Source organism: Schistocerca serialis, unplaced genomic scaffold (assembly GCF_023864345.2).
Source record: "Schistocerca serialis cubense isolate TAMUIC-IGC-003099 unplaced genomic scaffold, iqSchSeri2.2 HiC_scaffold_1351, whole genome shotgun sequence".
NCBI lineage: Eukaryota > Metazoa > Arthropoda > Insecta > Orthoptera > Acrididae > Schistocerca > Schistocerca serialis.
Genome location: NW_026047571.1, coordinates 3846260 through 3866019, shown reverse-complemented (window position 1 = coordinate 3866019; position 19760 = coordinate 3846260).

Genomic DNA, 19760 nt, shown 5'->3' with positions numbered 1-19760 from the left:
ATTTTCTGTCCCTACACTGTCCACCACTTGGTATGTTCTGCAACTTCTTCTTCTTGTTCTACTTGTTCTTCTTCTTCCATTCACTATTTCCTCCATACCATCCATCAATAAACAATCTCTTCTCATTCAGTGTCCATGCCAATTGTGTTTCCTCATCCTGCTACCTTTAAAATTTCTCTATGTTCTCCGACTCAACGCCACCTAATTTCTCACTGTTTTTTATCCCGTATCAACGCACCCACATGAAAGCCTCCTGTTATGAAACGTCTCGTTAGCAATTGCTGTACGTGTTTTCACCTCCTTATTACATCCAATGTCGTCCATAATAGCGCGTCGCAGTTATCTAAATGGTTCAAATGGCTCTGAGCACTATGGGACTTGACATCTGTGGTCATCAGTCCCCCAGAACCTAGAACTACTTAAACCTAACTAACCTAAGGACATAACACACATCCATGCCCGAGGCAGGATTCGAACCTGCGACCGTAGCGGTCACGCGGTTCCACACTGAAGCGCCTAGAACCGCACGGCCACTCCGGCCGGCAGTTATCTAAAAACACTAAATTGTTCTGTATCTTCCTGCCTAACATTATAGTTGTTCTTACTTTTCTTGCACTTACCACCGGACATTTTGCCTTTTTCTTATTATTTCTCATTCCAATTTACTCACGTCTCTTGTTTAATTCTTTTAACATTTCAGTCATACTTTTCTCGCTCTCTGCCAATAACACCATATGATCCGCGAGTCTAAGACATTCTGTTCTCCTAACAACAACCAGCTCCCCTCTATTTCGTTTCAAACGTTTTTGAATGACCTGCTCCAAATATATTTACACACTAAGGAAAATAAACGTATCCCGGAGGAATTACCCCAGTGCGATGGAAATCGATACACGTCATGTACGTTTAGGGGCAAATGAATGATTACAGTTGCAGTAAAACTGGATGATTAATTCAAGAGAAAGAGCTTCACAAATTGATAAGTCGATAACGTGTTGGTCCAACTCTGGCCTTTACGCGGGCATTTATACGGCTTGACATCGATAAAGTTAGTGGATGACCTCCTGACGGATATCGTACCAAATTCAGTTCAGTTGGTTCGTTTCATCGTCAAAATCGCGACCTGCTTTAAAGAACCTCCCCATAGTGTTCCAAACGTTCAAAATTGGTGAGAGACATGGCAATCTTGCTGAGCACTGTATTGTCTGGCATGTTCAAAAACAAACACGTAGATACTATCTCCGTGTGTGGTGCGTAAATTATGGCAGGCACCTCACTTAGTGTCCCGAGCAGAGTTCAAGCCGCCATAGAGGCAAAGGGTGGACACACTGCATATTAATGTCCACTAATAGGTGTGTGTTCACTTACTGATAGGACAGTGTATTTCGAAATGTTAGCAGAGGTCAGAAGTTGGAGCATCTGGCTTTCCGCTTAAGGCTTACGTGCGGTGAGTCGTCGTATCTCTAGAAAGAGACACCTCTGGCAACAGTAGTTGAAAATGTCCTTCAAACTAGCCGTGCTGCGCTCTCTACCTCCGGTTATTCTCGTGGCCGTCAGAGCTGCCGTAGCCAAGACGCGCCCTGGGTAAACGCTGCGGACGTCTGCAGTCGCGCCTGACGATCTGTCACGAATTATGAAATGTATTCGCAGACACCAACTGTAGTACGACAACGGCTATACAATTTACTGGAAACGTACAGGATGTTCTGAAATTCCCATCACTAACTGCTAGAACTTGTAGAGGGGACATAATACTCGTATTTTAAATTGTAACCAGTCTCCGGAGACGTACCGTGTACTAGAACCATTTGAAAACATATTGGTAACGCTGTCACTTTGACAAGTAATTTGTTACACTGAAGAACCAAAGAAATATCGTTTAAGGCCCCCGCGAGCACGCAGAAGTGCCTGAACACGCCGTGGCATGGAATCGACTAATGGCTGAAGTCGCGCAGGAGGGAACTGACACCATGAATCCTGCAGAGTTGCCCATAAATCCGTAAGAGTACGAGGAAGTAGAGGTCTCCTCTGATCAACACGTTGCAAGGCATCCCACGTATGCTCGATAATGCTATACAATGTACTGGAAACGTACTGGAAGTTTGGAGAGTTTGGTGGCCACCGCAAGTATTTAACCTCGGAAGAGTGTTCCGGCAGCAACTCTGTAGCAATTATGGTTGTGTGGGGCGTCGCATTGTCGTGCTGGAATTACCCACTTCCTTCGGAATGCACAATGGACATGAATGCATGCAGGTGATCAGACAGGATGCTTACGCACGTGTCACCAGTCAGAGTTGTATCTAGACGTATCAGGGGTCCCTCATCACTCCAAATGCACACGCCATACGACGTGAGCATCCACAAGCTTCAACAGTCCCCAGCTGACATGCAGGGTCCATGGATTCATGATGTTGTCTTCATACCCGTACACGTTCATACTCTATAGACATTTTGAAGTGAGACTCGTCCAACCAGGCAATATGTTTCCAATCATCAACAGTCCACTGTTCGTACCGATGGGCCCAAATGAGGCGTAAAGCTTTGTGCTGTGCAGTCAGCAAGGGTACACGATTGGGCCTTCGGCTCTGAAAGCCCATGTAGATGATGTTTCGTTGAATGGTAAATTGTAACCCGTCTTGTTGATGGTCAAGCATTGAAATTTTCTGTAATTTGCGTAAGGGTTGCACTTTCGCCACGCTGAACGATTATCTTCAGTCCCCATTCCTGCAGGATCTTTTTCCGGTCGCAGCGATGTCGGAGAATTGTTGTTTTGCTGGATTGCTGATATTCACGGTACCCTCGTGAATTGGTCGTACAGGAAAATCCCCACTTCAGCGCTGCCTCGGAGATGCTGTGTCCCATCGCTCTTGCGCCGAGTATAATACCACGTTCAAAGTCATTTAAATCTTGACAACCAGCCACTGTAGCAGCAGTAACCGATCTAACAACCGCGGCAGACACATGCCTTACTCAGGCGTTGCCGGCCGCAGATCCATATTTTGCCCGTTTACATATCTCTGTGTTTGAATACGCATTATTATATCAGTTTCTTTGGCAATTCAGAGTACATGTGACCCAGTACATCTATTGTTCTACAGTTCCACTCGTTAATAACCAAAGAAACAAAAAAAAATCGGTCTTCACAGACTCTGCTTTTACAGTAGGGCCTTTTCCAGTTCGAAATTAGAAATATGTTAATACCTTCAGCTGCTGACGGGCGTTGATATATATCAACGGAGACAGGTGAAAATGTGTGCCCCGACCGGGAGGTGAACCCGGGATCTGCTTTCATGGCACACGCTCTATCCAACTGAGCCACCGAAGGCACAGAGGATAGTCAGACTACAGGGACTATCTCGCGCACGCCTCCTGCGAGACCCACATTCTCACCTTGTATGTCCACACACTACATTCGTGGTGTCCTTTCGGACATTTCCGAAAGAACAGACACCATATCCATATAAATATATTTTCCAATTCGCGTGCGCTGCGTCTCCACGGGGCACCACAGACGCACCTGCTGACGGTGAAGGCACCCTTTCTCGAAGTCGTTGCGCAATGGTGACGAAAAGCGTGTGGGAAGGAGTCAAACGTTGTGGACAACGATCTTGATAAAGGCGACCAGCAGCTCTTCCAGTACTGTGAGCTTGGCCACACACAATACTCGTGTCAGTGTATTCGGCAAAAGTGTACTCAGCAATGTTGCTCTAACACTCACATGAACGAGACTCGAACCAGGTCAGAGAGGAGACAGCAGTCAAATGACATCATACGATCCGACGTAAGTAACCCCCCCCCCCCCAGTGATTATAACTCTGTTGCATACCACATTAGCGAAGATGTATTTATACGGCTGTAGCACGGACATACGTTTCCATACATGGGTTCCAGTTCAAAATATCGTCACTCAGTTCCCTAGAAGTTTTTAGCGGGAATTTTGGAACGTCCTGTATCTCTCTAGTACCTGTACAGCTGTTTCCAGATTTAGTTCACTCTGCAGCGGAGTGTGCGCCGATATGAAACTTCGTGGCAGATTAAAACTGTGTGCCGGACAGAGACTCGAACTCGGGAGCTTTGCCTTTCGCGGGCAGGTACCCTACCATCTGAGCTACCCAAGCAAGACTCACGCCTCGCCCACACAGCCAGTACCTCGTCTCCTACCTACAGCTGTTGTACCACATTCGAAATATACGGATGTATTTCAGGATTTCGGCGTTGTGCAACTTCGCAGAAACATGGTTGAATTATCCTGTTTATTGTTATCATTAAAACGAAGCACCTTTCCGTCATTTCAAGCACTACTAAAGTTGCTAGGTGTAGGAAAAAATACTAATACCATACTGAAAATATCGGAGAGAAGCGATAGAATTCCTACAAACAACTTGAAGAAAATCCTTTTGGGTACTAGGCCATGTCATTATAAAACAGTGAAACAACTAAAATAACGACATTTCGACCATCGTTTGAACCATCATCTTCAGAGCGAATAAATGCCACGAAATTTCAGATCAAGGGTGGTAATATGGATCAAAGTAAGAAAACATGTCCGGTAAACATGGGCTGCAAAATTCATACCTGAGGAGCTATGAGCACTTGTTCAATAGTGGAGATATGATTTATGCTAGCGAAGACGAACAAGTCCTTAAAGCTCTCAAGGTATGCGTATGCCCATGTGTACTGGACATTGTTTTCTTCTTTCGGTCCATACTACCACCTCTGAAAGTTTCCTGCCCTACATCTTAGCTACTTCTTTCGGTCCATACTACCACCTCTGAAAGTTTCCTGCCCTACGTCTTAGCTACAACACTACCGGTACACACTGTCAGATGTAACAGGAATGTCTTCTCTTCTGATTTTCCGTTATAGGGACATAACCTCAAATTGGTAACATCTTCATTGGGTCTCCGTGTATACACATATTTTACAGACTCCAGACTCCAGCGCCTGTAACTTATACGAGTATACTCTGTTTCCAGACATCGATTCCTATGTAAAACTTCATCAGCCAGGTCCCCTCTACAGACTCGATAAGTGTGCAGTATGACGTGTGAAACATTTTGTATGCAGAGTGAATAACATGGGAGAATTGGCTAGAACGCCCCCCCCCTTCTCTCTCTCTCTCTCACTTCTCAACTATCAACTACCAGCTTTCTTTTAAGTCTTACACCTGCTGTCTGATTTCTGGCAGAGCTCTAGATAACATGCTGCTCACTGCATTTTATCCCTGGTTGCATCTTAAATTCAGATTGTATATTCTGGTTAAAACTGTCAAAAGTTATTTTCTACGTCTAAAGATGTTATAAATATGAGTTGAATTTCTTCAACCGATCTCTAACGGCTAGCGTATTCTCTCGAAATTGATTTTCCTCTAGCTCGTCTTCTCTAATGTGTTCCATTGATCTGTAAATATTTTGGATCAGTATTTTCAGCAGGGACATATGAAAGTGATGGTTCGGTAGTATTCGCACTTATCACTATTTGCCTTATTTGGTATCGGTGTTATGTTTTTCGTTTAGTCTGAAGATTTAGCAGTCACGTCAGCTAGAATAGATGTTGAGGAGTGAAGCAGCAAACGCCGACAGAGTGAGTCCTCACCGGTGCTGATAGAGCCCTCTGGTAGCGAAGCCCTGCACTATAGACAACCGAGTCTGTGAGGGACTAATAGCGACACCTAGCAGCGAAGTGATGAACCGCAAAATGGCCGCGAAAATTTAATGACTTAAATGTCTAGTTGCTGTTTATTTCTTCCTTCTGTTCTCGTAACATATAATGCAAACTACATCTCCAGCGATATTAATGTACACAGCATGTTACATTCATCATTCCCTCTTTGTAATTTAGTATTGCTAAAAGTTTTTTCCACACTTCTAAGCATTAAAAATGGATATGTGGCTCGGAATTTAATAGCAAAAGAAACAGCCATACTAGCAGACAGTCTCTCTCTCATTACCAAAAATACGAAATTTAGGTTCAATTTCCTCTGCGCAATGAGGTGTCGGGGCTACTGTTACATTAAATGGTACCAAAATAATCGGACAGTATTTTGGGTTAGAGAATTTTGAACAGCAAGGGAAACTGTAAGTAAGTTTCTTGCAATGCAACGTTAGTGATATATTAGTACAGCAATAATAGACGTTTGTCATCCGTTTTGCTTATTTTACAATTTCACTCATTACTGATGGCAAACGCCTTGCAGAGAAGGTAACATTCTGCATCTTCGGCTATGGCCTTTACAATCTCTTTCACTCAACTAGACTTAACCTGTAGAGGTAGTAATATAATTTCTTTTCTGATCCACAAGATACTTTTACGAAAAGTAGAGGCAGAGAGGTTGTCATATAACTATTAATCGAAATATTACATGAAATATATGGACGTGTTAGTAAAATGGCCAAGAAATTGCTCTTATTAATGTTAAGTGTTATCTGTTTGATTCAGCATTCACCTCTAACTAAACCACGAGAAATATCGTTTTTCATACAAAAAAAAGAGTTTATCTCATTAGTGACCTGTGTCATATCAAACATCTCATTTTGACACTAGAATAATTTGACAAAAAAAGCCTGTGTTCGTTTTTGAAAACGCAATTAGTGAAAACAATGTATATTTAAAAGGTATTGTCAGCTGTTACAAAACGATTTCTTATACAGAATTTATTTATCTCATAGTCAATCATGATACTAAAGAGAACACATTGTTGGCTTGTGTTTTGCTATTGATATAAGATTTTGTATTTTCTTATGACTTTGAAATAATTACTGCTGTTTCAGCACTGAGAATGTGTTAAATAAAGTATGTAATATATGAATCAGTATGATAAACTTCTTTTTTCGAATATTGACTGTTAACTACAAGAAAATGGCAGATGTTTGGGTATTTACCTCAGCAGTATTCAGCACACGAAACAAAACAAAATCTTTATTTATTTATTTATTTATTTATTTATTTATTTATTTATTTATTTTTTGCAAGGTTTTTATTTCATAGTTGTAAGCCTAGAAATATTAATGATAGTGAGATATATTAAGTACCTTAAATTATATGTAGATGAAGTCCGGTGAAGAAAGTGTGTGATTTAAAATGTTTGCAGCAGCATAATCAGGTTTAGTTTGTAGTGTGGGAGTGAGCTCCACGTGGGATCCGAAGCACGGGCCCCACGGGGGTACCCGGCATGCGCCACATGCCAGGGCAGAGGTGGAGGCTAGTGGTCGGAAATCTGAAAATTCCAGCGCCGGCCGGGGATAGAACCCCGGCCCGGCTGGGGCGAATAGCCCCAGCCGAGGCGCTGGAACGTTCCAGACCCCTTACCACTAGACCACCGAGGACCCCGGCTGTTTCCTGCTCTGGAGTCCAGCTAGTGGTCGTAGAGCACTTCCTGCTGTCCTCCGTGTTTACACCGAGGCAGCAGTGGCATGGTATAACAGGAAGTGTTTACCTGCGTCCGCTGGATGTCCACTTGGTGTAAGACTTATTTGCCCGGCTGACGTTCGTGTCGCTATAATGCCCTTAGTTGCGTTACAATTATTTGCAGGGACCGAAAATCTGCCTATGCAGTTACACGCAGTCGAGTCTCACTATTTGAACCTTTGTATTTCGATCGTGTTGTCAAGACCCATGTAAGAACTTCTATTTATCGAAGAAACCGCATCTGTTCGGTACATTCCATAAACGGAAGTGACTGTCATAAGAGACAGCCCCGTAAAAATTTTGTAATGAAGTGTCAGCCAGTACGTAATACTCGATATCTGGAATTGTTTTATCGTTTTTTAAGATAATCGTTTCACCGCTATACACTTCGAAAAATTCCCGTTTTTTCTCAATAAAGCATAAGCACAGTACATAAATCCGTCGCGAAAATGACATCGAAGAAGTACAAGTGTTCGAGTACCACAGAAAAGAAGTGGGTCCTTGAAGGTGGAACAAAAATAAGATGTAACGTTTCGGGATTTCTTCATACTCGCTGTAGACACTCCAGAAGCAGGAAGATCAGTTTGATGACGTGTCATGAGGAGGGAGGAATAAATTCACTCTCAGATAACTACTGTACGAGATGCCTCGCCGCCTCTTGAAGGGTGTCATGGGATTTTGCTGCCGTGTGACTTGGCGACCCGTGAGTCAACGCGGTTTTTCTGACCACATACATTTTAGCTGCGGGTTCTCCGAACTTCGAAGGAGGCAGCGACAATGGGGAGGCTCTGCTTGTCGTTTCGTAATAAGAACGCCCCTCCACATTTTCTCTAGGCTTAAAACTGTCTAAGCACATAGTGCATAGCCGTGTTTTAAAAAATATTTATTTTTTTTACCTTTTCCATTCTACAACATTACTTCCTGTCTTATTTTACGAACTTTTCCAAGGAATGTCGTAAATTTTAAACGTCTTAAATCCACCGAGTCATTACGTGTTCTTAAAATATCTTTTAACTCTTTTTCAGCACATATGTATCTTTTACCTCTTTCACTGAAGAGGCTGACCAATGGATAATTTTTTTTTAATATCAGGTATTGATTTTATTGCATTCTCCTTTAGCGTATTGATCAGAAATTGTAGGTTCAGATACCTTTGCCTTATTGAGTATCGTTTGCTATGCCAAACTTCGACAGCATTCATGGTCCTCTGCATAAAATTGATGACGGTAGAAAGCTGACCAAAATTACTTCGAAATAAATTCTCTGAACGCAGATAACTTTGATACAGTTGTGTTAGGTATCGAGGTATTACCTAACGCATCTGAAGCCAAGTTAAGAGTGAATTTATTTCGAAATAATTTCGGTCGACTGCCTGTCTTCACCAATTCCACATTTCAGATGGTGTACTAGGATTTTCCATCTGTTGACTGACTATGTAGTCTACGAATTCATGATCTTTTCGCCGCTGGGCATTTGCTACGCTGTTACCATCCATGCATCATCAAGGCAGTCCGGTGGAAGATGTGCTCTACAGCATACATGCGGCAAGACAATGGAACTACTTCTTCATCCCTGTATCTCTCCACTAATCCCAGTTCTTCTATGTCTTCCAGAGGCATTGCTTGAAATGAAAATTACAACTGGAAATAGATGTCTCGGAGAACACTGTTTTCATAGCTTAATTTGCAGCCATTTCGAAGCGTAGCAATGCAGTTTTAAATGACAACCCAGTTATGACATTTCTCGATCCAGAAAAAAAAAATTTCACAATTATTTCGACTTTCCTCTGGTAAAAAAGCTAGTCTTCCGTGCTTCAGATATCAACATGCAATGGTGTACAGTTGCTTCAGTTGTTTCGAACAACTCTGAAATGTCTCTCCGTAAAAAGAGATTTATTTTCATACATTTTCTCCCCTTCTTCGTAACTGATCACCAGGATTCATTCGTCGGGAACAGATTTATTATCCATTTTCAAAAAAAACTTCAGTCACCTTCAAAATCTCTTCTCGCAGCTGAATCCCTGAACTAGTGCCATGGTTATGGCACATCCCAGTAGCTTCCCTTACACAGTGCAGCCTTTCTCATAATTCGTCATACTTGCGACGTAATCTAAACCTTTATCTCGCAAATCTTGAAATTTCTCTTTAAACCTTCGGAAAACAGGTACTGTCTCCTCTCCGCAGACTCTTTTTCCAGCAGTTATGCATTCGTTTCTCAATCTCCACATCTGTTTCGTCAGGTTGGGCGAGAAACTTACTGTTCAGCAGTGATTCTACCATTTACAATTTCTAAACTGCCGCTGCTCCTATTTCGTTCGGAGTTCATGCACAGGCAATTCGTGTACTTACCACATTTTCGGTGCTCCTGGTACCGATTAGCATCCTTTCCCCTTTCTGTTTCCTTTTCCTTTCCTTTTTCCAACTACACGGACCAGTGACATTTTCATCATCATCACCGCCTGTGTCCGACGTCAATGTGCAATAACCACTCACAGACAGCGGGTGGCAGCACTAGCAGCGTAGGGTATGCGTAATGCGGAAACTCAAACACTTACGTGACATCCAAAAGCACGTGATAATTGCCTTTCGAGCCACCGGTGGATGCATTTTCGAAACGGCAAAGTTCGTAAAATGTTGGCGTGTTGCCATATTTAAAGCGCACCGTGCATGGCGCTGTCCAGAACCGACGCTGAGGCCGTTGTGGTGCCCCACGGGCCACAGATGACAGGAGTTAAAGAAAGCTGCAGGTGAATAACGTGCAACTGTTGAGCAACTGACCACGCACGTCAACCAAGGGGCTACCGACAGTGTCTGCTCAAAGACCACTCGGCGAAAAATGCTGTGTATGGGTCACCACAGCAGACGCCTGGTCCACACACCTATGCTGACTGCTGTTTATCGGGGACGACGGCTGGAATTTCCACGCCAGTTCTGCGACTGGGCGTCCACTGCACGGTGACAAGAGGGCTTTTCAAGTGACAGACGTTGGCGTGTAGGGCGTGATTCACCTGAAAGTGAACACCCTGCAACAGTCGACGGCAGGGTTACGAAAGGAGGAAGGATCGTTGTGGTCTCAGAAACGTTATCGTTACACTCCCGTCGTGATCTCGTCGTTCTGGAAGGCACAGTGGATGAGCATAAATATCCGTCGGAACCAATGCCACACCTACATGGAGTTTGTTTTCCCTCGGAATCTACCAGCAGAACAACTGAATGTGTGACACAGCTTGCAGTGTACGTGCGTGGTGTGAAAAGCACCAGGATGAGTTTGCTGTACTCCACCGACCACCAGGCTTCCCGGGCTTAACGGAATCGAGAATATGTGGGACCGCCTCGATGAGGCTCTCCGTGTCCTGGGTCCTCAACCGACAAACATAGCGCAGCCGACTGAGGCACCGGCGTCGGCATGACTCAGTACCTCACTGACTCCTGCACCTTTCTCAGTTGTCCGCGCTTCGCGTTAATTGTATCCTCCTACAGTGACTCAATGACGACACTCTCCCGTACACGACAGCATCATCAACAGCCGCAGATTGCTGTTCACTCTGCCTGTCACATCATTTATGTCTATAGAGAATAACAGCTGTCTGTTACACTTCCTGGGACATTCCTGACGATACCCTTGTCTCTGATCAACGCGCGCCGTCGAGAACGTACTGGTATCTGTTGTAGTCTTTGAGCCACTCACATATCTGGGAACCTACTCCGTATGCTCATACGATGCCCCTGGTTAGCAGTGTGCAGTGGAGCACCGTGTCAAAGGCTTTTCTCAAATCTAGGAGAGTGCAATCTGCCTGACACCCTTCATCCGTCGTTCGCAGTATATAACGTGCGAAAAGGGCAAGCTGCGTTTCACACGAGCTTTCTAAGACCGTGCTAGATTTATGGACGTAAGCTTTCCGGTGTCTAGGTAATTTATTATAATCAGTTTCAGAATACGTTCTAGAATTCTGCAGAAAATCGATGTCAACGACACTGGTCTGTAATTTTGCACATATTTTTTTTACTCTTCTTGTACACGAGTGTCACCTGCGATTTTTTTAAACTGCCTTAGGTTGGACCCATTACGGGTGTAATATTCAGAAGGCAAATGTATATTGATCTCATTATATACGAGTGCCACTTGCGCTTTTTCCAGTCGTTTGCGACATACTGCTAGACAAGAGATAGGCGACAAATGCGAATGAAGTAAGTAAAACCGAAATTGTATTAACCTCCTCGCTGTCGCTGAATCCTTTCCACGCGATGCGTCCTTGAGCGGTTCAAACAGGTAGCAATAAATGCTCTACAAATGAGATTGACTTTTGTAGTGTTTCTTATGAGTTAATTACACTGCAGACAGCTTCCATTCTGCATAATATCAGCAATATGAAAATGAAAATTCACGGAAGTCAAATCTGGACTGAAAGGACGATGACGTAGAGTCTCCCAGCCCATTATGGTTTCTTTTTCCTTCCAGTGGTTTCTTGGATCAGCTGCGCTGTGTTTGGGCGAGCATTGTTGTGTAATAATATCACGTCTTCTCTTTGTCATTGGCGACCCTTTCCTCTCATCGCTGGCTTTACTTTGCTCGTCAGTATGTGTGAGTGGTCAGCGCTGCGTCCTGTACGCTGATCTTCCAAATAATCACCAAAATACGACAACTGTGGCATCCAAATGATGGCCAGCACCACTTTCCTCGCTGATGCTCGAGTTCCGAATTTCTTCGGACAGGTGAGCTGGTGTGCTTCCATTTCACGCCTTGTCTTTTCGAGTCGGGTTCACGATTTTGAACGAAAGTTTCATCACACGTTAAAATCTCGACCAGAAAAGGTTCACCTTCACATTCATAGCACTCTTTGTTCGCTGGTGTTGTTGTGTGAATTTTTTCGGGACCCACGTTGGACTTGTTTTGCTGTACTTGAGCATGTCACTGACAACGTTACGAACTGTGCCGCTACCTATTGCAGCTATTTTACTATTCAGTTCTACTGCAACACGTCAGCCATCAGGAGTAATGTCGTCAGAGTCGGATTTAACCGGAGGAGGAGACACTTCAATTGGCCGGCCACGGCGTTCTTCATTTGTCACTGAAGTTAGATTGTTTCTGAACTGTCCTACGTATTTATCGAAAATTTCCGTCGTTCGCACAGCTTCGACCACACTGAAAAATCATTAGAGAAAATATTTTGGCCGTTTTCCACCTTCTGAAAGGGAAAACGCATCGCTGAACGTTGCTCAGTTAATGTGGAAACTTGAACCCGACGCGTCATTGTTCATTGCAACATTAAGGTTATAAATAAAAGTTTTTTGTTAGTCAGCCGCTCTTAGCTCATCTCAGTCATGCCAACCTAAAGTCATGAAACTACAAAAATTCTTCCTACAAACTATTCGACTTCATCAATTTGCCTTTGCAGGGGAAAGTCAGGAAGGAGTATGCTCTAAGTATTTAATCGGTCATTTCTAGTTGATGAGAAAGTTAAAACAAACAAATAGCAAACCATTGCTTATTTATTTACGAACAACATTTATCAGATACAGCTGAGTAACTTTTAACCCAAACCTTAAATGTCATTATATATATGACACTGCTCTTTCGTACTCGTAGCCGCATCGTCTGGTAAGAGCACGCACTAACACCAATAACAAGAAAATGCACCATGACCTTCATAAGCTGTGCATTCTTCATGCCACTGTTGGGAGTAATTATCACACTTAATACGGTCTTCCGTGACAGACTACTTTTAGTCTTCAATACACCTTGGGCAGTCCAAAACATGAAGTTGGATTAATAGACAATTGTCAAGGTGATTCGATAAACCCTATGCCAGGCACTTAGATGTGATTTGCAGAATATCCATGTAGGTGTAGATCCCTCCTTGGATTGTGCCCTGATTGTTGCTGAAGATGATGGCGCAGTTTAATCCAGATTAGCCGTAGAGATTCTACGTTGTTCGTTACTGATATTTTGTCCCTTCTTGGTTTAGTTTGTTTTTCTAACAATGCATTTTTGTATGTAGACTCAAACAGAATTTCTGATGTTTTTGCAGCTTTCTTTAGATGTTCGAAAACCTAAAATTGTGCAGTTCACAAAACGAAAAAACATAGTATCCTATGACTACAACAGCAATAGCTCTCATTTCCAATCGGTCAACTCACACAAATACCTCGGTGTAACACATTGTAAGGATACGAAATAGAAGCAGGACTGAATAAAACTCAAGACGCGTTCATAGGATTTGTAGACCTGGAAAGGCGTTCGACAATGTAAAATGGTGCAAGATCGAAGTTCTGAAGAAAATAGCTCTAGGGAGAGACGGGTAATATATTCGTACAAGACCCAAGAGGAAATATGAATGGAAGACCAAGAACGAAGTGCAAGGATTAAAAAGGGAGTAAGACTTTGATACAGTCATTCGCCTCTACTGTTCAACCTACGCATCAAAGAAAATAAGAGAGAGGTTCAAGATTCAGACTGAAATACGGAGTGAAAGGATATCAGTGACAAAATTTGCTGATAATATTATCGTCCTCAGGAAAGTTAATTACTACAGGATCTGATGAATGGAATATACAATATAATGTGTGTAGAATTTGGGGTGAGAGTAAATCAAAGACAAAAGTGATAAGATGAAGCATAAACGGGAGCAGCGAGAATCTTTACATTGGTGATAACGAAGTAAGAAATGGAACCATCACATTGTGTCAGTCAAAGGTAAAGATGGTGGCGGACTGTAATTCATTGTTAGAATTAAAGGGAAATACAATCAGTGCACAAAGATGATGTTTTTTGAACTATTGGTGTGACCCATACTCTAATATTGCTCCAGTGTGTGGGACCTGTACCATATACGACTAGCAGGGGACATTGAACTGCTCATAAGAAAGTCAGCACGAATGGTTACAGGTTTGTTTGGCCCACAGGAGAATGTAACAGAGATGCTGAAGAAATTGGCAGATACCTGAAGACACACGTAAGCTATCCGGAGAAAGCCTACTTGCTAAAAATTTCTAGAACATACCCTAAATTTTGAATACGCGAGGTGTGTTGAAAAAAATTTCGGAACATTCGTAATTTCGCGCCAATGGCGTGTTGGGGCGAAATGCAGTTGACATCCCTGCACACGCGTGTGCTTAATGTGTAACTGCGGGAAGTTTCATTGTTGTATGTCTGTTAGCTTATTGTTAAGTGCTGTATTGAGTAGAAAGTTGTGTCGCACAGTTGGCGAACTTCGAGAGGGGATAGTTAGAGGAGCAATGCGCCTGCAATAAATTTTGCGTGAAACTCAAGAAAACCGCCGCTCGGGGTAGCCGCGCAGTCTTCGGGGCCTTGTCACGGTTCGTGCGGCTGCCCCCGTCCGAGGCTAGAGTCCTCCCTCGGGCATGGGTGTGTGTAAGTGGTGCAAGCCTAGGTAGGGACTGATGACCTCAGCAGTTTGGCCCCATAGAAACTTAAAAGCTAAACTCAAGAACTCCTTTACAGACACACACCAAATGATGCAGGAAGCCTATGGTGATGAGTGCTTAAGCCGTACTCGGTGTTACGGATGGTTCACACGTTTTAAAAACGGCCGGACTGAAGACGACCCCCGTGCAAGACGTCCTTCGACTTCTGCCAGCAACGCTTGTGTTAGGAACGTCGACGAAACTGTGCGGGCTGAACGAAGACTGACTGTCCGATAGATTGCAGAAGAATGTAACATTGCAGTTGGATCGTGAAATCCTAATACAGCATCTTGGAATGTATCGTGTTGCCACCAAGTTTGTGTCACGGCTCATGAGTCAAGAGCAGATAGACCTTCGCCTCGCAATCTGAGAAGAGCTTTAGGATCACCCAAATGAGAACGAGATGTTCCTCAAGAAAATTACAACTGGTGATGAGTCGTGGGTCTGCGGTTATGACGTTGAGAACAAGGTTCAGTCTTCACAATGGGTAGGGAAATGTTCTCAACGATCAAAAAATAAAAAGCTTGTCAGGTCAGCTTGGCCCTTGCAGACATTTTTTTATTTCCAAAGTTGAAAACCAAGTTGAGAGGACGAAGATCCGCGTAGAGAAGTTCCAGAATTTTTTGAACAGACCTCGTAGACGAAAGGTAGTGAATACTGGAAAGTGGTCTGCAAATGTTCATACGGTTGCGTTCGCTTCCATTCGCTGCTGTGGAAACTAAGCTTAATAATAATATTCCCGCTGTGAGATGTTATTGGCAACTCTGTAAACGATGAACTGTGCATCGCTTACAGCCCAGGCAAAATTATTCTCTGAGGGACACATCATTATCTCCTTCGTGCCTAAAGTTGCTTCGGCCAAACTCCAACTCAGTTGCCAGATCGATACCTCGTTATCCTACTCCTCTGCAAATAACACTTCGTCTGAAACCATATGTACGGTTATGTAGGTTAAGACACTGCAGCCACTCATCATGGGGGGGGGGGGGGTCAACGTTTGCGAGTAACTGACGAGAAAAGAAATTCTGTACTTCGTGTGACACTCGGTAGCATTAAGAAAGCTGAGTGACATTAGTTGGTTGTGAGGTGTAATGGAAAGGATAATAGCTTCCCATGTTGTGTTCGGATACCAAGATTTAAAGGCCTGAAGTCTCCTATTACAGAAGTAAGGAGCGCAACAATCAAGTGATTTATGAACAGTAAGTGCACACATTTAACTCGGTTGATTTTAATTGGGGTTGCAATGTGCAGGTCAAGCAAGTGCCGTACTGTAGAGAGGTTGAGCAAGAGAAGCGTTTTTTAACAAGTGTTTATCCTTATTTTGGATAGTTAGCTTTCTTATCTGAGAAGTAGTTGCGGATAGCACTTGAAATGCATCACGAATTCCTTCGTCATTCAGTTTAATATCGCCCCCCCCCCCCCCTCTCTCTCTCTCTCTCTCTCTCTCTCTCTCTCTCTCTCTCTCTCACACACACACACACACACACACACACACACACACACACACACACACACACACACACACACACAAACACAAACTAAATACCCTCCACCTCTCATGATTTTAAAAATAAAAGTGCTTCTAGAAAAATTGTTCACTCTACAGTTTATTTATGTGCCAAAGTTAATGATAATGTGGGGGAGGGGGAGGGAAGGCCACAGACGGCAGCAAGGGGGTAGGGCAGGGGGTACTGGCAAATGTCTGATTGCACTCAGAAGCGATGGTCTAAGAAAGGCTGGGAACCACTGTTAAAGTGCCTGTGAATGTGTACTGAATATAAATGTGGAAAACTGCAACAACTTACTTTTTGAATTTTTTAAATTCGAGTTAACTAGTTTTGGAGCCGTTTCAGGATCATCTTCAAATGTGGCGCACAGAATTCGCGTCTTTATTTCTTTAGAGTGAATCTGGGTACTGGCTCTCTGACAAGAAGACAGAGAACTCTTTAATGTATCGCCACGAGCGGCAGTTACACGGCGACATGTACCGGGAAACAAAACCTCCTGCTTACCGTGGCAGCGTGGGCGGTATTGCTGTTAATGCCCATCTGGCAACTTGCGTTTTAGTTGTCTATTGGCCACTGGTCAATCTCTTTTCATCGTAAATATAAACACGAATTGTCACCATATATCACCAGCATAACGTTTACTACAGATGTACATTACAAAGATCTTCACTTAAAAATACAGCATACTTTGCTCGGAAACAATTTTTTTTTATTTTTGTGCGTATAACACGACGGCGTGCTGAGAAGATAATGACTCGGTCTGTTTTATTTGATAAAGTCAGTAACATTCTACATCTTTACTATAGATATCTGCAGCCCTCTGCTGCTACAGGGCTCCGATTTTGCGTAACATAGCGGTGTGTGACGTGACTATGTTTGTGGGTGAGAAAGAGCTCACAAAACTAAAAGCATGAATTCGAAGACTTCGTCCGCATGTCGAGCACACTCTCCTTAAGCATGGCAGTGCCAAACTACACACGAGCGCTGCGGCATCTGCAGCAATCCGACGTCCTTGGTTCACTGCCGTCGATCATCCTACACACAGTCTCGATTTTCGTCTTTGTGCAAAACTAAGAAAACCTTCGAGCACTTCAATTGTTTCAAGCGGTGCTAGCAGAGGTAAGGTTGTGGCTCTGTTAACATAGTCAAACAATATACTGTGATGGTATCAACAAAATAGTATCAAGTTGGGGAAATTGTGCTGGTTTCCAGAGTGAGTGTGTTGAGAAATAAATTTATAGACGTTAAGAATACAGATGTAGAATGTTAATGAAGTTTGTTTTATTTAAAAAGCGTTGAGAGTTTTCACATAAAACATCTGTCGACATTACTTTTCAGTACGTCCTCGTACAGTGGATGTCTGAGAAAATACGTACATTGATCAAAATAAGTGTTGACATGAATGCTGTTAACAGCACTAGGTTAAAAAAATTTTAACTGTATGGCAGTTGCAGATTAATTTTATTTGTAGCTAGCGCGATTATGTGAGTGGAGGAGTATTAGATTTAATGGTGAGCATTAATGTAATTTTTAAGCATTGTCATTCTTCCTCTCTAAGTGCCTGGTCCTCCAATAACACTGCTGATCGGTAGCATGATCTGTTGTCCGTCCATGGTTTTTCAGAACATTGATTCAGTGCTGAACCCAAACTGCTGGTTTGAGTTAATTAGCCAGGATAATCCTGTGCGTCGTGGATCACGTATGCCATTAAACTTTCAAAAAAATAGTTCAAATGGCTCTGAGCACAATGGGGCTTAAAATCTGTCATCAGTCCCCTAGAACTTAAAACTACTTAAACCTAACTAACCTAAGGACATCACACACATCCATGCCCGAGGCAGGATTCGAACCTGCGACCGTAGCGGTCGCGCGGTTCCAAACTGAAGCGCCTAGAACCGCTCGTCCACACTGGCCGGCCATTAATGTTTCCTTGAATTACTATTTTCAACAGGTTTTATTTATTGTTGCGGAATTGCGCTACCAAAACAATCGAGTTTTGCTCTCTGGATGCTGTTGAGAATTTCTGCGTCTTCGTAACGCCGTATTTTTGACCATATCTGTCGATGGTATCCTTAATATTTTTCGATACGATCGCATTTCAAATGCCTAATACAGTCCATGACTCATCTCCATAGAGTAGGACACCGAACGTGTCACGTCAAAGTAGTCGAGTGCGAATCCTGATGATGACTGGTCTGTTGGTTCTCAGCAGTCGCCGCGGACTAAATGACTGCATTGGCTATAAGTTTTCTGGTAATTCTGGAGATTTTCCTTTGGACTAAGTACGAGGTCGTTCTTCGTTGCTTAGATCGTGCAGGTTTCAGACCGTTTATGTTACTATGGCTACACTATTAAATGTGTGTCCACCACCATATCAGTAGATATAATGAAACGGCGGCCATCTTTCGTTATGTCTTACAAGGAGATTTCTCCAGCGGTAGGATCGACTTTTTCGAAACCATCTATACGGTTATGTAAGTTAAGCACCCAAGTATCACACACTGCAGCCATTCATCTTGGTGGGTCGACGTTTGCAAGGAACTGACCACAAAAGAAATTCGGAATTTTGTGTGAGACTCTATAGCATGAACAAAGCCGAATGACGTAAGTTGGTTGTGAGGGTAATGGGAAGGATACTGGCTTCACATGCATGAATCTCTCCAGAGAAAGAAATCTATTTTAGGTCTTTAGCGAAGTGACATTGATAATCATTTTCATTCAATTGATGTAAATATTATTATTTTTATATTCATTTCTCGGTCACGTGATTCAATAGTGATATGAACTTCTTCATTTGGTCTAATTTTTCTTCTTATCATCCCTTCTCCACTGGAAATATTTGTTCGTGAACTTTTAATAATCTTCATGTATCAATTCCGATTTAATTTCTCCTGTTTTTATGCCCCTGTATTTTCGTCTACGTTATTATATCGACTAGTCACTTTGCTTGAATTTTATTTTACTTATAAAACCTTCTCTCATTTAAATCTTCATCTGCACTATTATTTCCATAGTGCAGCAAGAATTTAGGTTCTGTTTTAAATATTTGTATGTCGATTACCATGCAAAAAAGGCACGTCATGTAATGAAAAATACATTTTTAACACACTAATGCACAGTCAATATAAATAGATTATTTCGTCTTTTGTTTTCTAATTAATATATCGGAGTTTTGAAATAATTGAATAGTCAAACAGATAGGTATAATAAAATATACACTCACAAAAATTCCGATTGGAAGAAGAATGATATAAAGAAAAATTGATCAAATGGAAGAGTTCATACGGTGCTTAAAACGATGTGCCAAAGGAATAAGACGAAGGAAATTTCATTTAAACCAATAAATTGAGTAAAAATAGGCATCGAAGTCATTTCGATAAAGATTTAACAATAAAAGAAATTATTGCACCTGACCAGGCAT